The following is a 17,448-nucleotide window of genomic DNA, read 5'->3' as shown; positions in this document are numbered from 1 at the left end:
AAAGGCCATTTTCTTGCACCTGCTCTCGCTTACGGCCATACCACCCTGAGAACGCCCGATCTCGTCCGATCTCGGAAGCTAAGCAGGGCCGGGCCTGGTTAGTACTTGGATGGGAGACCGCCTGGGAATACCAGGTGCTGTAAGCTTTTTGCACTCTTCCACTGGGTCAGCAGAGGCCGCCAGTGTTCCTGATAATTATCCAGCCAGATGTAATTCACTTCTAAGTACTTCTAACATTGAGATTTAATGTTGCACTATTGTACATCGTTTGAGATTTAATATTTTATGATGTGTGGTGTGTGTGTGTGTGGTGTGTGTGTGTGTGTGTTTGTGCGCGCGTGCGTGCGTGCCGTGCGTGCGTGTGTGTGTTGTGTTTTGTGTTTAAATAAAACTGAATTTCCCACTCTGGTCCACACTATTGTCAACATTTCTGTCTTCAAAAAAAGCCAACTCAAGGCGGCAGATTCCTGAATTGAAAACAATATCTAAAGAACTCAAGTATCATACTAACAACACTAATATTCCATCTGTCTATCCCCAACTGAATTAACTCCACACCTATCTCATCGGATTATTTGTAACAGAATAAGCAGATAACGTAGCATTTCCCTGTTCATATCTGCTACTTGCAATTTAGAATTTGTCAATAAAACTATGCTATGACACAAACTACAGTTTAATAGATGGTTGTGCTCCTAAAAAGAGCAGCATTTGTGGCTCATAAACCTCACATACACTGCTATGCACTTTAAACATTTTTGATCGTGAATTTTTCAATCAAATATCTTCTCTTTGATAATGCCCACAGCTGGATTCGAACTCTCCCTCTGGGGTCTTCGGGAGGTTTCAATCAGGTTGTCTGTTACAGCAATTGTCAACTGGCCCGCACCGGCCCGGGATCGATTCCCAGCCATGGCACATTGCTTTTAAGTTGATTTCATTTATCGGAGTTGAATCTTGTTTGATTTTTTTGAAGGCGTTTCACCTCTCATCCAAGAGCCGATCTACGCAGATTTGATGATATGGCGCTCATAGGCTATATAGCCTTTTCTTTTTGGGGGAAATGGATTGGAGGCTGCTCCAACATTGAGGTTTGGACTGTGACAAAGCAAAATGGACAACCTCCACCAGAATAAGTGTTTCAAGAAAATAAGTTTGAGTGTATTAACTTCAAAAGGCCATTTTCTTGCACCTGCTCTCGCTTACGGCCATACCACCCTGAGAACGCCCGATCTCGTCCGATCTCGGAAGCTAAGCAGGGCCGGGCCTGGTTAGTACTTGGATGGGAGACCGCCTGGGAATACCAGGTGCTGTAAGCTTTTTGCACTCTTCCACTGGGTCAGCAGAGGCCGCCAGTGTTCCTGATAATTATCCAGCCAGATGTAATTCACTTCTAAAGTACTTCTAACATTGAGATTTAATGTTGCACTATTGTACATCGTTTGAGATTTAATATTTTATGAGTGTGTGTGTGTGTGTGTGTGTGTGTGTGTGTGTGTGTGTGTGTTTGTGCGCGCGTGCGTGCGTGCGTGCGTGCGTGCGTGTGTGTGTGTTGTGTTTTGTTTAAATAAAACTGAATTTCCCACTCTGGTCCACACTATTGTCAACATTTCTGTCTTCAAAAAAAAGCCAACTCAAGGCGGCAGATTCCTGAATTGAAAACAATATCTAAAGAACTCAAGTATCATACTAACAACACTAATATTCCATCTGTCTAACCCCAACTGAATTAACTCCACACCTATCTCATCGGATTATTTGTAACAGAATAAGCAGATAACGTAGCATTTCCCTGTTCATATCTGCTACTTGCAATTTAGAATTTGTCAATAAAACTATGCTATGACACAAACTACAGTTTAATAGATGGTTGTGCTCCTAAAAAGAGCAGCATTTGTGGCTCATAAACCTCACATACACTGCTATGCACTTTAAACATTTTTATGATCGTGAATTTTTCAATCAAATATCTTCTCTTTGATAATGCCCACAGCTGGATTCGAACTCTCCCTCTGGGGTCTTCGGGAGGTTCAATCAGGTTGTCTGTTACAGCAATTGTCAACTGGCCCGCACCGGCCCGGGATCGATTCCCAGCCATGGCACATTGCTTTTAAGTTGATTTCATTTATCGGAGTTGAATCTTGTTTGATTTTTTTGAAGGTGTTTCACCTCTCATCCAAGAGCCGATCTACGCAGATTTGATGATATGGCGCTCATAGGCTATATAGCCTTTTCTTTTTGGGGAAATGGATTGGAGGTGCTCCAACATTGAGGTTTGGACTGTGACAAAGCAAAATGGACAACCTCCACCAGAATAAGTGTTTCAAGAAAATAAGTTTGAGTGTATTAACTTCAAAAGGCCATTTTCTTGCACCTGCTCTCGCTTACGGCCATACCACCCTGAGAACGCCCGATCTCGTCCGATCTCGGAAGCTAAGCAGGGCGGGCCTGGTTAGTACTTGGATGGAGATGGAATAGGTTGTTAGCTTGGAGTGTCAGGGGTGTTCTAAATTTAGGCCGTGATTCACTGTCTGAAGTTGTGTTGTGTAAATAATTTGAGATTAATATTTGAGTGTGTGTGTGTGTGTGTGTGTGTGTGTGTGTGTGTGGTTGTGCGCGGCGTTTGGTGCGTGCGGGTGTGTGTGTGTGTGTTTAATTGAATTAAGTTATCTGGCGTATGGTCAGTGGGTTGATGTTGGCGGGGATGGAAAACACAAAAAGGACACTTAGTATCAGATATTATGGGGTAGAGAATTTTGCATGGGATTAGGGGCAGGGGGCAGGCAGTTTGGGGTTTACATGAGCGGAATTTGGGGATTTTCTTTGATAATGAGGGTGGGGGTCTGGGGTGGGTGAATGGGTTGGGGGGGGGGGGGGGGGGCGGGGTCGTTTGAGAGGGCTCTTGGGATCTACGGAGGAATCTTGGGGGCGGGGATCTCGGGGGGGAGGATGGAGTGCTCCTTGAGGGGGGACTGGGTGGGAGGAAGGTTGGGGAGGGAAAAGGGGTATTATTAAAGGGCCATTTTCTTGAGTGTAGGAACCAAAACGTTGATTCTCTTGATCTGGAAGCACCGCCTGGGAATGGGGGAAAGGGAATACATGTGCTGTAGCTTTTTGCACTCTTCCACTGGGTCAGCAGAGGCCGCCAGTGTTCCTGATAATTATCCAGCCAGATGTAATTCACTTCTAAAGTACTTCTAACATTGAGATTAATGTTGCACTATTGTACATCGTTTGAGATTTAATTTTTATGAGTGTGTGTGTGTGTGGTGTGTGTGTGTGTGTGTGTGTGTGGGTGTGTGTGCGCGCGTGCGTGCGTGCGTGCGTGCGTGCGTGTGTGTGTTTTGTTTGTGTTTAAATAAAACTGAATTTCCCACTCTGGTCCACACTATTGTCAACATTTCTGTCTTCAAAAAAAAGCCAACTCAAGGCGGCAGATTCCTGAATTGAAAACAATATCTAAAGAACTCAAGTATCATACTAACAACACTAATATTCCATCTGTCTATCCCCAACTGAATTAACTCCACACCTATCTCATCGGATTATTTGTAACAGAATAAGCAGATAACGTAGCATTTCCCTGTTCATATCTGCTACTTGCAATTTAGAATTTGTCAATAAAACTATGCTATGACACAAACTACAGTTTAATAGATGGTTGTGCTCCTAAAAGAGCAGCATTTGTGGCTCATAAACCTCACATACACTGCTATGCACTTTAAACATTTTTATGATCGTGAATTTTTCAATCAAATATCTTCTCTTTGATAATGCCCACAGCTGGATTCGAACTCTCCCTCTGGGGTCTTCGGGAGGTTTCAATCAGGTTGTCTGTTACAGCAATTGTCAACTGGCCCGCACCGGCCCGGGATCGATTCCCAGCCATGGCACATTGCTTTTAAGTTGATTTCATTTATCGGAGTTGAATCTTGTTTGATTTTTTTGAAGGTGTTCACCTCTCATCCAGAGCCGATCTACGCAGATTTGATGATATGGCGCTCATAGGCTATATAGCCTTTTCTTTTTGGGGGAAATGGATTGGAGGCTGCTCCAACATTGAGGTTTGGACTGTGACAAAGCAAAATGGACAACCTCCACCAGAATAAGTGTTTCAAGAAAATAAGTTTGAGTGTATTAACTTCAAAAGGCCATTTTCTTGCACCTGCTCTCGCTTACGGCCATACCACCCTGAGAACGCCCGATCTCGTCCGATCTCGGAAGCTAAGCAGGGCCGGGCCTGGTTAGTACTTGGATGGGAGACCGCCTGGGAATACCAGGTGCTGTAAGCTTTTTGCACTCTTCCACTGGGTCAGCAGAGGCCGCCAGTGTTCCTGATAATTATCCAGCCAGATGTAATTCACTTCTAAAGTACTTCTAACATTGAGATTTAATGTTGCACTATTGTACATCGTTTGAGATTTAATATTTTATGAGTGTGTGTGTGTGTGTGTGTGTGTGTGTGTGTGTGTGTTTGTGCGCGCGCGCGTGCGTGCGTGCGTGCGTGCGTGCGTGTGTGTGTTTGTGTTTGTGTTTAAATAAAACTGAATTTCCCACTCTGGTCCACACTATTGTCAACATTTCTGTCTTCAAAAAAAGCCACTAACTCAAGGCGGCAGATTCCTGAATTGAAAACAATATCTAAAGAACTCAAGTATCATACTAACAACACTAATATTCCATCTGTCTATCCCAAACTGAATTAACTCCCACACCTATCTCATCGGATTATTTGTAACAGAATAAGCAGATAACGTAGCATTTCCCTGTTCATATCTGCTACTTGCAATTTAGAATTTGTCAATAAAACTATGCTATGACACAAACTACAGTTTAATAGATGGTTGTGCTCCTAAAAAGAGCAGCATTTGTGGCTCATAAACCTCACATACACTGCTATGCACTTTAAACATTTTTATGATCGTGAATTTTTCAATCAAATATCTTCTCTTTGATAATGCCCAAGATCGATTCGAACTCTCCCTCTGGGGTCTTCGGGAGGTTTCAATCAGGTTGTCTGTTACAGCAATTGTCAACTGGCCCGCACCGGCCGGGATCGATTCCCAGCCATGGCACATTGCTTTTAAGTTGATTTCATTTATCGGAGTTGAATCTTGTTTGATTTTTTTGAAGGCGTTTCACCTCTCATCCAAGAGCCGATCTACGCAGATTTGATGATATGGCGCTCATAGGCTATATAGCCTTTCTTTTTGGGGGGAATGGATTGGAGGCTGCTCCAACATTGAGGTTTGGACTGTGACAAAGCAAAATGGACAACCTCCACCAGAATAAGTGTTTCAAGAAAATAAGTTTGAGTGTATTAACTTCAAAAGGCCATTTTCTTGCACCTGCTCTCGCTTACGGCCATACCACCCTGAGAACGCCCGATCTCGTCCGATCTCGGAAGCTAAGCAGGGCCGGGCCTGGTTAGTACTTGGATGGGAGACCGCCTGGGAATACCAGGTGCTGTAAGCTTTTTGCACTCTTCCACTGGGTCAGCAGAGGCCGCCAGTGTTCCTGATAATTATCCAGCCAGATGTAATTCACTTCTAAAGTACTTCTAACATTGAGATTTAATGTTGCACTATTGTACATCGTTTGAGATTTAATATTTTATGAGTGGTGTGTGTGTGTGTGTGTGTGTGGTTGTGTGTGTGTTTTTGCGCGCGTGCGTGCGTGCGTGCGTGCGTGCGTCGTGTGTGTGTTTGTGTTTGTGTTTAAATAAAACTGAATTTCCCACTCTGGTCCACACTATTGTCAACATTTCTGTCTTCAAAAAAAAGCCAACTCAAGGCGGCAGATTCCTGAATTGAAAACAATATCTAAAGAACTCAAGTATCATACTAACAACACTAATATTCCATCTGTCTATCCCCAACTGAATTAACTCCACACCTATCTCATCGGATTATTTGTAACAGAATAAGCAGATAACGTAGCATTTCCCTGTTCATATCTGCTACTTGCAATTTAGAATTTGTCAATAAAACTATGCTATGACACAAACTACAGTTTAATAGATGGTTGTGCTCCTAAAAAGCAGCATTTGTGGCTCTAAAACCTCACATACACTGCTATGCACTTTAAACATTTTTATGATCGTGAATTTTTCAATCAAATATCTTCTCTTTGATAATGCCCACAGCTGGATTCGAACTCTCCCTCTGGGGTCTTCGGGAGGTTTCAATCAGGTTGTCTGTTACACAGCAATTGTCAACTGGCCCGCACCGGCCCGGGATCGATTCCCGGCCATGGCACATTTGCTGGCTTGCTTTAAGTTGATTTCATTTATCGGAGTTGAATCTTGTTTGATTTTTTTGAAGGTGTTTCACCTCTCATCCAAGAGCCGATCTACGCAGATTTGATGATATGGCGCTCATAGGCTATATAGCCTTTTCTTTTTGGGGGAAATGGATTGGAGGCTGCTCCAACATTGAGGTTTGGACTGTGACAAAGCAAAATGGACAACCTCCACCAGAATAAGTGTTTCAAGAAAATAAGTTTGAGTGTATTAACTTCAAAAGGCCATTTTCTTGCACCTGCTCTCGCTTACGGCCATACCACCCTGAGAACGCCCGATCTCGTCCGATCTCGGAAGCTAAGCAGGGCCGGGCCTGGTTAGTACTTGGATGGGAGACCGCCTGGGAATACCAGGTGCTGTAAGCTTTTTGCACTCTTCCACTGGGTCAGCAGAGGCCGCCAGTGTTCCTGATAATTATCCAGCCAGATGTAATTCACTTCTAAAGTACTTCTAACATTGAGATTTAATGTTGCACTATTGTACATCGTTTGAGATTTAATATTTTATGAGTGTGTGTGTGTGTGTGTGTGTGTGTGTGTGTGTGTGTGTGTTTGTGTGCGCGTGCGTGCGTGCGTGCGTGCGTGCGTGCGTGTGTGTGTTTTGTGTTTGTGTTTAAATAAAACTGAATTTCCCACTCTGGTCCACACTATTGTCAACATTTCTGTCTTCAAAAAAAGCCAACTCAAGGCGGCAGATTCCTGAATTGAAAACAATATCTAAAGAACTCAAGTATCATACTAACAACACTAATATTCCATCTGTCTATCCCCAACTGAATTAACTCCACACCTATCTCATCGGATTATTTGTAACAGAATAAGCAGATAACGTAGCATTTCCCTGTTCATATCTGCTACTTGCAATTTAGAATTTGTCAATAAAACTATGCTATGACACAAACTACAGTTTAATAGATGGTTGTGCTCCTAAAAAGAGCAGCATTTGTGGCTCATAAACCTCACATACACTGCTATGCACTTTAAACATTTTTATGATCGTGAATTTTTCAATCAAATATCTTCTCTTTGATAATGCCCACAGCTGGATTCGAACTCTCCCTCTGGGGTCTTCGGAGGTTTCAATCAGGTTGTCTGTTACAGCAATTGTCAACTGGCCCGCACCGGCCCGGGATCGATTCCCAGCCATGGCACATTGCTTTTAAGTTGATTTCATTTATCGGAGTTGAATCTTGTTTGATTTTTTGAAGGTGTTTCACCTCTCATCCAAGAGCCGATCTACGCAGATTTGATGATATGGCGCTCATAGGCTATATAGCCTTTTCTTTTTTGGGGGAAATGGATTGGAGGCTGCTCCAACATTGAGGTTTGGACTGTGACAAAGCAAAATGGACAACCTCCACCAGAATAAGTGTTTCAAGAAAATAAGTTTGAGTGTATTAACTTCAAAAGGCCATTTTCTTGCACCTGCTCTCGCTTACGGCGCCATACCACCCTGAGAACGCCCGATCTCGTCCGATCTCGGAAGCTAAGCAGGCCGGGCCTGGTTAGTACTTGGATGGGAGACCGCCTGGGAATACCAGGTGCTGTAAGCTTTTTGCACTCTTCCACTGGGTCAGCAGAGGCCGCCAGTGTTCCTGATAATTATCCAGCCAGATGTAATTCACTTCTAAAGTACTTCTAACATTGAGATTTAATGTTGCACTATTGTACATCGTTTGAGATTTAATATTTTATGAGTGTGTGTGTGTGTGTGTGTTGTGTGTGTGTGTGTGTGTTTGTGCGCGCGTGCGTGCGTGCGTGCGTGCGTGTGTGTGTTTGTGTTTGTGTTTAAATAAAACTGAATTTCCCACTCTGGTCCACTATTGTGTCAACATTTCTGTCTTCAAAAAAAAGCCAACTCAAGGCGGCAGATTCCTGAATTGAAAAACAATATCTAAAGAACTCAAGTATCATACTAACAACACTAATATTCCATCTGTCTATCCCCAACTGAATTAACTCCACACCTATCTCATCGGATTATTGTAACAGAATAAGCAGATAACGTAGCATTTCCCTGTTCATATCTGCTACTTGCAATTTAGAATTTGTCAATAAAACTATGCTATGACACAAACTACAGTTTAATAGATGGTTGTGCTCCTAAAAAGAGCAGCATTTGTGCTCATAAACCTCACATACACTGCTATGCACTTTAAACATTTTTATGATCGTGAATTTTTCAATCAAATATCTTCTCTTTGATAATGCCCACAGCTGGATTCGAACTCTCCCTCTGGGGTCTTCGGGAGGTTTCAATCAGGTTGTCTGTTACAGCAATTGTCAACTGGCCCGCACCGGCCCGGGATCGATTCCCAGCCATGGCACATTGCTTTTAAGTTGATTTCATTTATCGGAGTTGAATCTTGTTTGATTTTTTTGAAGGCGTTTCACCTCTCATCCAAGAGCCGATCTACGCAGATTTGATGATATGGCGCTCATAGGCTATATAGCCTTTTCTTTTTGGGGGGAAATGGATTGGAGGCTGCTCCAACATTGAGGTTTGGACTGTGACAAAGCAAAATGGACAACCTCCACCAGAATAAGTGTTTCAAGAAAATAAGTTTGAGTGTATTAACTTCAAAAGGCCATTTTCTTGCACCTGCTCTCGCTTACGGCCATACCACCCTGAGAACGCCCGATCGTCCGATCTCGGAAGCTAAGCAGGGCCGGGCCTGGTTAGTACTTGGATGGGAGACCGCCTGGGAATACCAGGTGCTGTAAGCTTTTTGCACTCTTCCACTGGGTCAGCAGAGGCCGCCAGTGTTCCTGATAATTATCCAGCCAGATGTAATTCACTTCTAAAGTACTTCTAACATTGAGATTTAATGTTGCACTATTGTACATCGTTTGAGATTTAATATTTTATGAGTGTGTGTGTGTGTGTGTGTGTGTGTGTGTGTGTGTGTGTGTGTTTGTGTGCGCGCGTGCGTGCGTGCGTGCGTGCGTGCGTGTGGTGTGTTTGTGTTTGTGTTTAAATAAAACTGAATTTCCCACTCTGGTCCACACTATTGTCAACATTTCTGTCTTCAAAAAAAGCCAACTCAAGGCGGCAGATTCCTGAATTGAAAACAATATCTAAAGAACTCAAGTATCATACTAACAACACTAATATTCCATCTGTCTATCCCCAACTGAATTAACTCCACACCTATCTCATCGGATTATTTGTAACAGAATAAGCAGATAACGTAGCATTTCCCTGTTCATATCTGCTACTTGCAATTTAGAATTTGTCAATAAAACTATGCTATGACACAAACTACAGTTTAATAGATGGTTGTGCTCCTAAAAAGAGCAGCATTTGTGGCTCATAAACCTCACATACACTGCTATGCACTTTAAACATTTTTATGATCGTGAATTTTTCAATCAAATATCTTCTCTTTGATAATGCCCACAGCTGGATTCGAACTCTCCCTCTGGGGTCTTCGGGAGGTTTCAATCAGGTTGTCTGTTACAGCAATTGTCAACTGGCCCGCACCGGCCCGGGATCGATTCCCAGCCATGGCACATTGCTTTTAAGTTGATTTCATTTATCGGAGTTGAATCTTGTTTGATTTTTTTGAAGGTGTTTCACCTCTCATCCAAGAGCCGATCTACGCAGATTTGATGATATGGCGCTCATAGGCTATATAGCCTTTTCTTTTTGGGGGAAATGGATTGGAGGCTGCTCCAACATTGAGGTTTGGACTGTGACAAAGCAAAATGGACAACCTCCACCAGAATAAGTGTTTCAAGAAAATAAGTTTGAGTGTATTAACTTCAAAAGGCCATTTTCTTGCACCTGCTCTCGCTTACGGCCCCATACCACCCTGAGAACGCCCATCTCGTCCGATCTCGGAAGCTAAGCAGGGCCGGGCCTGGTTAGTACTTGGATGGGAGACCGCCTGGGAATACCAGGTGCTGTAAGCTTTTTGCACTCTTCCACTGGGTCAGCAGAGGCCGCCAGTGTTCCTGATAATTATCCAGCCAGATGTAATTCACTTCTAAAGTACTTCTAACATTGAGATTTAATGTTGCACTATTGTACATCGTTTGAGATTTAATATTTTATGAGTGTGTGTGTGTGTGTGTGTGTGTGTGTGTGTGTGTGTTTGTGCGCGCGTGCGTGCGTGCGCGTGCGTGCGTGCGTGTGTGTGTTTGTGTTTGTGTTTAAATAAAACTGAATTTCCCACTCTGGTCCACACTATTGTCAACATTTCTGTCTTCAAAAAAAAGCCAACTCAAGGCGGCAGATTCCTGAATTGAAAACAATATCTAAAGAACTCAAGTATCATACTAACAACACTAATATTCCATCTGTCTATCCCCAACTGAATTAACTCCACACCTATCTCATCGGATTATTTGTAACAGAATAAGCAGATAACGTAGCATTTCCCTGTTCATATCTGCTACTTGCAATTTAGAATTTGTCAATAAAACTATGCTATGACACAAACTACAGTTTAATAGATGGTTGTGCTCCTAAAAAGAGCAGCATTTGTGGCTCATAAACCTCACATACACTGCTATGCACTTTAAACATTTTTATGATCGTGAATTTTTCAATCAAATATCTTCTCTTTGATAATGCCCACAGCTGGATTCGAACTCTCCCTCTGGGGTCTTCGGGAGGTTTCAATCAGGTTGTCTGTTACAGCAATTGTCAACTGGCCCGCACCGGCCCGGGATCGATTCCCAGCCATGGCACATTGCTTTTAAGTTTTTTCATTTATCGGAGTTGAATCTTGTTTGATTTTTTTGAAGTGTTTCACACCTCTCATCCAAGAGCCGATCTACGCAGATTTGATGATATGGCGCTCATAGGCTATATAGCCTTTTCTTTGGGGGAAATGGATTGGAGGCTGCTCCAACATTGAGGTTTGGACTGTGACAAAGCAAAATGGACAACCTCCACCAGAATAAGTGTTTCAAGAAAATAAGTTTGAGTGTATTAACTTCAAAAGGCCATTTTCTTGCACCTGCTCTCGCTTACGGCTCCATACCACCCTGAGAACGCCCGATCTCGTCCGATCTCGGAAGCTAAGCAGGGCCGGGCCTGGTTAGTACTTGGATGGGAGACCGCCTGGGAATACCAGGTGCTGTAAGCTTTTTGCACTCTTCCACTGGGTCAGCAGAGGCCGCCAGTGTTCCTGATAATTATCCAGCAGATGTAATTCACTTCTAAAGTACTTCTAACATTGAGATTTAATGTTGCACTATTGTACATCGTTTGAGATTTAATATTTTATGAGTGTGTGTGTGTGTGTGTGTGTGTGTGTGTGTGGTGTTGTGTGTGCGCGCGTGCGTGCGTGCGTGCGTGCGTGTGCGTGTGTGGTGTTTGTGTTTGTGTTTAAATAAAACTGAATTTCCCACTCTGGTCCACACTATTGTCAACATTTCTGTCTTCAAAAAAAAGCCAACTCAAGGCGGCAGATTCCTGAATTGAAAACAATATCTAAAGAACTCAAGTATCATACTAACACACTAATATTCCATCTGTCTATCCCCAACTGAATTAACTCCACACCTATCTCATCGGATTATTTGTAACAGAATAAGCAGATAACGTAGCATTTCCCTGTTCATATCTGCTACTTGCAATTTAGAATTTGTCAATAAAACTATGCTATGACACAAACTACAGTTTAATAGATGGTTGTGCTCCTAAAAAGAGCAGCATTTGTGGCTCATAAACCTCACATACACTGCTATGCACTTTACTTTAACATTTTTATGATCGTGAATTTTTCAATCAAATATCTTCTCTTGATAATGCCCACAGCTGGATTCGAACTCTCCCTCTGGGGTCTTCGGGAGGTTTCAATCAGGTTGTCTGTTACAGCAATTGTCAACTGGCCCGCACCGGCCCGGGATCGATTCCCAGCCATGGCACATTGCTTTTAAGTTGATTTCATTTATCGGAGTTGAATCTTGTTTGATTTTTTTGAAGGTGTTTCACCTCTCATCCAAGAGCCGATCTACGCAGATTTGATGATATGGCGCTCATAGGCTATATAGCCTTTTCTTTTTGGGGGAAATGGATTGGAGGCTGCTCCAACATTGAGGTTTGGACTGTGACAAAGCAAAATGGACAACCTCCACCAGATAAGTGTTTCAAGAAAATAAGTTTGAGTGTATTAACTTCAAAAGGCCATTTTCTTGCACCTGCTCTCGCTTACGGCCATACCACCCTGAGAACGCCCGATCTCGTCCGATCTCGGAAGCTAAGCAGGGCCGGGCCTGGTTAGTACTTGGATGGGAGACCGCCTGGGAATACCAGGTGCTGTAAGCTTTTTGCACTCTTCCACTGGGTCAGCAGAGGCCGCCAGTGTTCCTGATAATTATCCAGCCAGATGTAATTCACTTCTAAAGTACTTCTAACATTGAGATTTAATGTTGCACTATTGTACATCGTTTGAGATTTAATATTTTATATGAGTGTGTGTGTGTGTGTGTGTTGTTTGTGTGTGTTTGTGCGCGCGTGCGTGCGTGCGTGCGTGCGTGCGTGCGTGTGTGGTGTTGTGTGTTGTGTTTAAATAAAACTGAATTTCCCACTCTGGTCCACACTATTGTCAACATTTCTGTCTTCAAAAAAAGCCAACTCAAGGCGGCAGATTCCTGAATTGAAAACAATATCTAAAGAACTCAAGTATCATACTAACAACACTAATATTCCATCTGTCTATCCCCAACTGAATTAACTCCACACCTATCTCATCGGATTATTTGTAACAGAATAAGCAGATAACGTAGCATTTCCCTGTTCATATCTGCTACTTGCAATTTAGAATTTGTCAATAAAACTATGCTATGACACAAACTACAGTTTAATAGATGGTTGTGCTCCTAAAAAGAGCAGCATTTGTGGCTCATAAACCTCACATACACTGCTATGCACTTTAAACATTTTTATGATCGTGAATTTTTCAATCAAATATCTTCTCTTTGATAATGCCCACAGCTGGATTCGAACTCTCCCTCTGGGGTCTTCGGGAGGTTTCAATCAGGTTGTCTGTTACAGCAATTGTCAACTGGCCCGCACCGGCCCGGGATCGATTCCCAGCCATGGCACATTGCTTTTAAGTTGATTTCATTTATCGGAGTTGAATCTTGTTTGATTTTTTTGAAGGTTTTTCACCTCTCATCCAAGAGCCGATCTACGCAGATTTGATGATATGGCGCTCATAGGCTATATAGCCTTTTCTTTTTGGGGGAAATGGATTGGAGGCTGCTCCAACATTGAGGTTTGGACTGTGACAAAGCAAAATGGACAACCTCCACCAGAATAAGTGTTTCAAGAAAATAAGTTTGAGTGTATTAACTTCAAAAGGCCATTTTCTTGCACCTGCTCTCGCTTACGGCCATACCACCCTGAGAACGCCCGATCTCGTCCGATCTCGGAAGCTAAGCAGGGCCGGGCCTGGTTAGTACTTGGATGGGAGACCGCCGGGAATACCAGGTGCTGTAAGCTTTTTGCACTCTTCCACTGGGTCAGCAGAGGCCGCCAGTGTTCCTGATAATTATCCAGCCAGATGTAATTCACTTCTAAGTACTTCTAACATTGAGATTTAATGTTGCACTATTGTACATCGTTTGAGATTTAATATTTTATGTGTGTGTGTGTGTGTGTGTGGTGTGTGTGTGTGTGTGTGTGTGTTTGTGCGCGCGTCGTGCGTGCGTGCGTGCGTGCGTGTGTGTGTTTGTGTTTGTGTTTAAATAAAATGAATTTCCCACTCTGGTCCACACTATTGTCAACATTTCTGTCTTCAAAAAAAAGCCAACTCAAGGCGGCAGATTCCTGAATTGAAAACAATATCTAAAGAACTCAAGTATCATACTAACAACACTAATATTCCATCTGTCTATCCCCAACTGAATTAACTCCACACCTATCTCATCGATTATTTGTAACAGAATAAGCAGATAACGTAGCATTTCCCTGTTCATATCTGCTACTTGCAATTTAGAATTTGTCAATAAAACTATGCTATGACACAAACTACAGTTTAATAGATGGTTGTGCTCCTAAAAAGAGCAGCATTTGTGGCTCATAAACCTCACAGACACTGCTATGCACTTTAAACATTTTTATGATCGTGAATTTTTCAATCAAATATCTTCTCTTTGATAATGCCCACAGCTGGATTCGAACTCTCCCTCTGGGGTCTTCGGGAGGTTTCAATCAGGTTGTCTGTTACAGCAATTGTCAACTGGCCCGCACCGGCCCGGGATCGATTCCCAGCCATGGCACATTGCTTTTAAGTTGATTTCATTTATCGGAGTTGAATCTTGTTTGATTTTTTTGAAGGTGTTTCACCTCTCATCCAAGAGCCGATCTACGCAGATTTGATGATATGGCGCTCATAGGCTATATAGCCTTTTCTTTTTGGGGGAAATGGATTGGAGGCTGCTCCAACATTGAGGTTTGGACTGTGACAAAGCAAAATGGACAACCTCCCCGGAATAAGTGTTTCAAGAAAATAAGTTTGAGTGTATTAACTTCAAAAGGCCATTTTCTTGCACCTGCTCTCGCTTACGGCCATACCACCCTGAGAACGCCCGATCTCGTCCGATCTCGGAAGCTAAGCAGGGTCGGGCCTGGTTAGTACTTGGATGGGAGACCGCCTGGGAATACCAGGTGCTGTAAGCTTTTTGCACTCTTCCACTGGGTCAGCAGAGGCCGCCAGTGTTCCTGATAATTATCCAGCCAGATGTAATTCACTTCTAAAGTACTTCTAACATTGAGATTTAATGTTGCACTATTGTACATCGTTTGAGATTTAATATTTTATGAGTGTGTGTGTGTGTGGTGTGTGGTGTGTGTGTGTTTGTGGCGCGCGCGCGTGCGTGCGTGCGTGCGTGTGTGTGTTTGTGTTTGTGTTTAAATATAAAATGAATTTCCCACTCTGGTCCACACTATTGTCAACATTTCTGTCTTCAAAAAAAGCCAACTCAAGGCGGCAGATTCCTGAATTGAAAACAATATCTAAAGAACTCAAGTATCATACTAACAACACTAATATTCCATCTGTGTATCCCCAACTGAATTAACTCCACACCTATCTCATCAGATTATTTGTAACAGAATAAGCAGATAACGTAGCATTTCCCTGTTCATATCTGCTACTTGCAATTTAGAATTTGTCAATAAAACTATGCTATGACACAAACTACAGTTTAATAGATGGTTGTGCTCCTAAAAAGAGCAGCATTTGGGCTCATAAACCTCACGACACTGCTATGCACTTTAAACATTTTTATGATCGTGAATTTTTCAATCAAATATCTTCTCTTTGATAATGCCCACAGCTGGATTCGAACTCTCCCTCTGGGGTCTTCGGAGGTTTCAATCAGGTTGTCTGTTACAGCAATTGTCAACTGGCCCGCACCGGCCCGGATCGATTCCCGCCATGGCACATTGCTTTTAAGTTGATTTCATTTATCGGAGTTGAATCTTGTTTGATTTTTTTGAAGGTGTTTCACCTCTCATCCAAGAGCCGATCTACGCAGATTTGATGATATGGCGCTCATAGGCTATATAGCCTTTTCTTTTTTGGGGGAATGGATTGGAGGCTGCTCCAACATTGAGGTTTGGACTGTGACAAAGCAAAATGGACAACCTCCACCAGAATAAGTGTTTCAAGAAAATAAGTTTGAGTGTATTAACTTCAAAAGGCCATTTTCTTGCACCTGCTCTCGCTTACGGCCATACCACCCTGAGAACGCCCGATCTCGTCCGATCTCGGAAGCTAAGCAGGGCCGGGCCTGGTTAGTACTTGGATGGGAGACCGCCTGGGAATACCAGGTGCTGTAAGCTTTTTGCACTCTTCCACTGGGTCAGCAGAGGCCGCCAGTGTTCCTGATAATTATCCAGCCAGATGTAATTCACTTCTAAGTCTTCTAACATTGAGATTTAATGTTGCACTATTGTACATCGTTTGAGATTTATATTTTATGAGTGTGTGTGTGTGTGTGTGTGTGTGTGTGGTGTGTGTGTTTGTGCGCGCGTGCGTGCGTGCGTGCGTGCGTGCGTGTGTTTGGTGTGTTGTGTTTAAATAAAACTGAATTTCCCACTCTGGTCCACACTATTGTCAACATTTCTGTCTTCAAAAAAAGCCAACTCAAGGCGGCAGATTCCTGAATTGAAAACAATATCTAAAGAACTCAAGTATCATACTAACAACACTAATATTCCATCTGTCTATCCCCAACTGAATTAACTCCACCCTATCTCATCAGATTTTTGTAACAGAATAAGCAGATAACGTAGCATTTCCCTGTTCATATCTGCTACTTGCAATTTAGAATTTGTCAATAAAACTATGCTATGACACAAACTACAGTTTTAGATGGTTGTGCTCCTAAAAAGAGCAGCATTTGTGGCTCATAAACCTCACATACACTGCTATGCACTTAAAACATTTTTATGATCGTGAATTTTTCAATCAAATATCTTCTCTTTGATAATGCCACACAGCTGGATTCGAACTCTCCCTCTGGGGTCTTCGGAGGTTTCAATCAGGTTGTCTGTTACAGCAATTGTCAACTGGCCCGCACCGGCCCGGGATCGATTCCCAGCCATGGCACACTTGCTTTTAAGTTGATTTCATTTATCGGAGTTGAATCTTGTTTGATTTTTTTGAAGGTTTCACCTCTCATCCAAGAGCCGATCTACGCAGATTTGATGATATGGCGCTCATAGGCTATATAGCCTTTTTTCTTTTTGGGGGAAATGGATTGGAGGCTGCTCCAACATTGAGGTTTGGACTGTGACAAAGCAAAATGGACAACCTCCACCAGAATAAATGTTTCAAGAAAATAAGTTTGAGTGTATTAACTTCAAAAGGCCATTTTCTTGCACCTGCTCTCGCTTACGGCCATACCACCCTGAAAAACGCCCGATCTCGTCCGATCTCGGAAGCTAAGCAGGGCGCCCGGCCTGGTTAGTACTTGGATGGGACGCCGCCTGGAATACCAGGTGCTGTAAGCTTTTTGCACTCTTCCACTGGGTCAGCAGAGCGCCGCCAGTGTTCCTGATAATTATCCAGCCAGATGTAATTCACTTCTAAAGTACTTCTAACATTGAGATTTAATGTTGCACTATTGTACATCGTTTGAGATTTAATATTTTATGATGTGTGGGTGTGTGTGGTGTGTGTG

At 42.8% G+C, this 17,448-nt stretch overlaps 12 non-coding genes and 2 pseudogenes across 12 annotated transcripts; all 14 read left to right on the top strand.

The window, feature by feature from the left end:
* Positions 1-27: 27 nt before the first annotated feature.
* LOC130520681 (5S ribosomal RNA) lies at positions 28-146 on the top strand. The gene has a single exon (XR_008948999.1). It is a non-coding gene; the product is annotated as a 5S ribosomal RNA (ribosomal RNA).
* A 1,054-nt stretch (positions 147-1,200) lies between these two features.
* LOC130520680 (5S ribosomal RNA) lies at positions 1,201-1,319 on the top strand. Its single transcript, XR_008948998.1, has one exon. It is a non-coding gene; the product is annotated as a 5S ribosomal RNA (ribosomal RNA).
* Positions 1,320-4,173: 2,854 nt separating this feature from the next.
* On the top strand, positions 4,174-4,292 carry LOC130520679 (5S ribosomal RNA). Its single transcript, XR_008948997.1, has one exon. It is a non-coding gene; the product is annotated as a 5S ribosomal RNA (ribosomal RNA).
* A 1,064-nt stretch (positions 4,293-5,356) lies between these two features.
* On the top strand, positions 5,357-5,475 carry LOC130520692 (5S ribosomal RNA). Its single transcript, XR_008949007.1, has one exon. It is a non-coding gene; the product is annotated as a 5S ribosomal RNA (ribosomal RNA).
* Positions 5,476-6,547: 1,072 nt separating this feature from the next.
* LOC130520691 (5S ribosomal RNA) lies at positions 6,548-6,666 on the top strand. Its single transcript, XR_008949006.1, has one exon. It is a non-coding gene; the product is annotated as a 5S ribosomal RNA (ribosomal RNA).
* Positions 6,667-7,733: 1,067 nt separating this feature from the next.
* LOC130520686 (5S ribosomal RNA) lies at positions 7,734-7,853 on the top strand. The gene has a single exon (XR_008949003.1). It is a non-coding gene; the product is annotated as a 5S ribosomal RNA (ribosomal RNA).
* A 1,057-nt stretch (positions 7,854-8,910) lies between these two features.
* Positions 8,911-9,027, top strand: LOC130520685 (5S ribosomal RNA). Its single transcript, XR_008949002.1, has one exon. It is a non-coding gene; the product is annotated as a 5S ribosomal RNA (ribosomal RNA).
* Positions 9,028-10,095: 1,068 nt separating this feature from the next.
* On the top strand, positions 10,096-10,215 carry LOC130520687 (5S ribosomal RNA; annotated as a pseudogene).
* Positions 10,216-11,275: 1,060 nt separating this feature from the next.
* LOC130520683 (5S ribosomal RNA) lies at positions 11,276-11,396 on the top strand. Its single transcript, XR_008949001.1, has one exon. It is a non-coding gene; the product is annotated as a 5S ribosomal RNA (ribosomal RNA).
* Positions 11,397-12,461: 1,065 nt separating this feature from the next.
* LOC130520690 (5S ribosomal RNA) lies at positions 12,462-12,580 on the top strand. The gene has a single exon (XR_008949005.1). It is a non-coding gene; the product is annotated as a 5S ribosomal RNA (ribosomal RNA).
* A 1,061-nt stretch (positions 12,581-13,641) lies between these two features.
* On the top strand, positions 13,642-13,759 carry LOC130520682 (5S ribosomal RNA). The gene has a single exon (XR_008949000.1). It is a non-coding gene; the product is annotated as a 5S ribosomal RNA (ribosomal RNA).
* A 1,060-nt stretch (positions 13,760-14,819) lies between these two features.
* On the top strand, positions 14,820-14,938 carry LOC130520678 (5S ribosomal RNA). The gene has a single exon (XR_008948996.1). It is a non-coding gene; the product is annotated as a 5S ribosomal RNA (ribosomal RNA).
* A 1,048-nt stretch (positions 14,939-15,986) lies between these two features.
* Positions 15,987-16,105, top strand: LOC130520689 (5S ribosomal RNA). The gene has a single exon (XR_008949004.1). It is a non-coding gene; the product is annotated as a 5S ribosomal RNA (ribosomal RNA).
* Positions 16,106-17,157: 1,052 nt separating this feature from the next.
* LOC130520688 (5S ribosomal RNA) lies at positions 17,158-17,278 on the top strand (annotated as a pseudogene).
* Positions 17,279-17,448: the final 170 nt, after the last annotated feature.

Source organism: Takifugu flavidus, unplaced genomic scaffold, assembly GCF_003711565.1.
Source record: "Takifugu flavidus isolate HTHZ2018 unplaced genomic scaffold, ASM371156v2 ctg475, whole genome shotgun sequence".
Taxonomy (NCBI): domain Eukaryota; kingdom Metazoa; phylum Chordata; class Actinopteri; order Tetraodontiformes; family Tetraodontidae; genus Takifugu; species Takifugu flavidus.
Note: the sequence above shows the minus strand (reverse complement) of the source record. Positions and strands in the feature narration are given on the sequence as shown.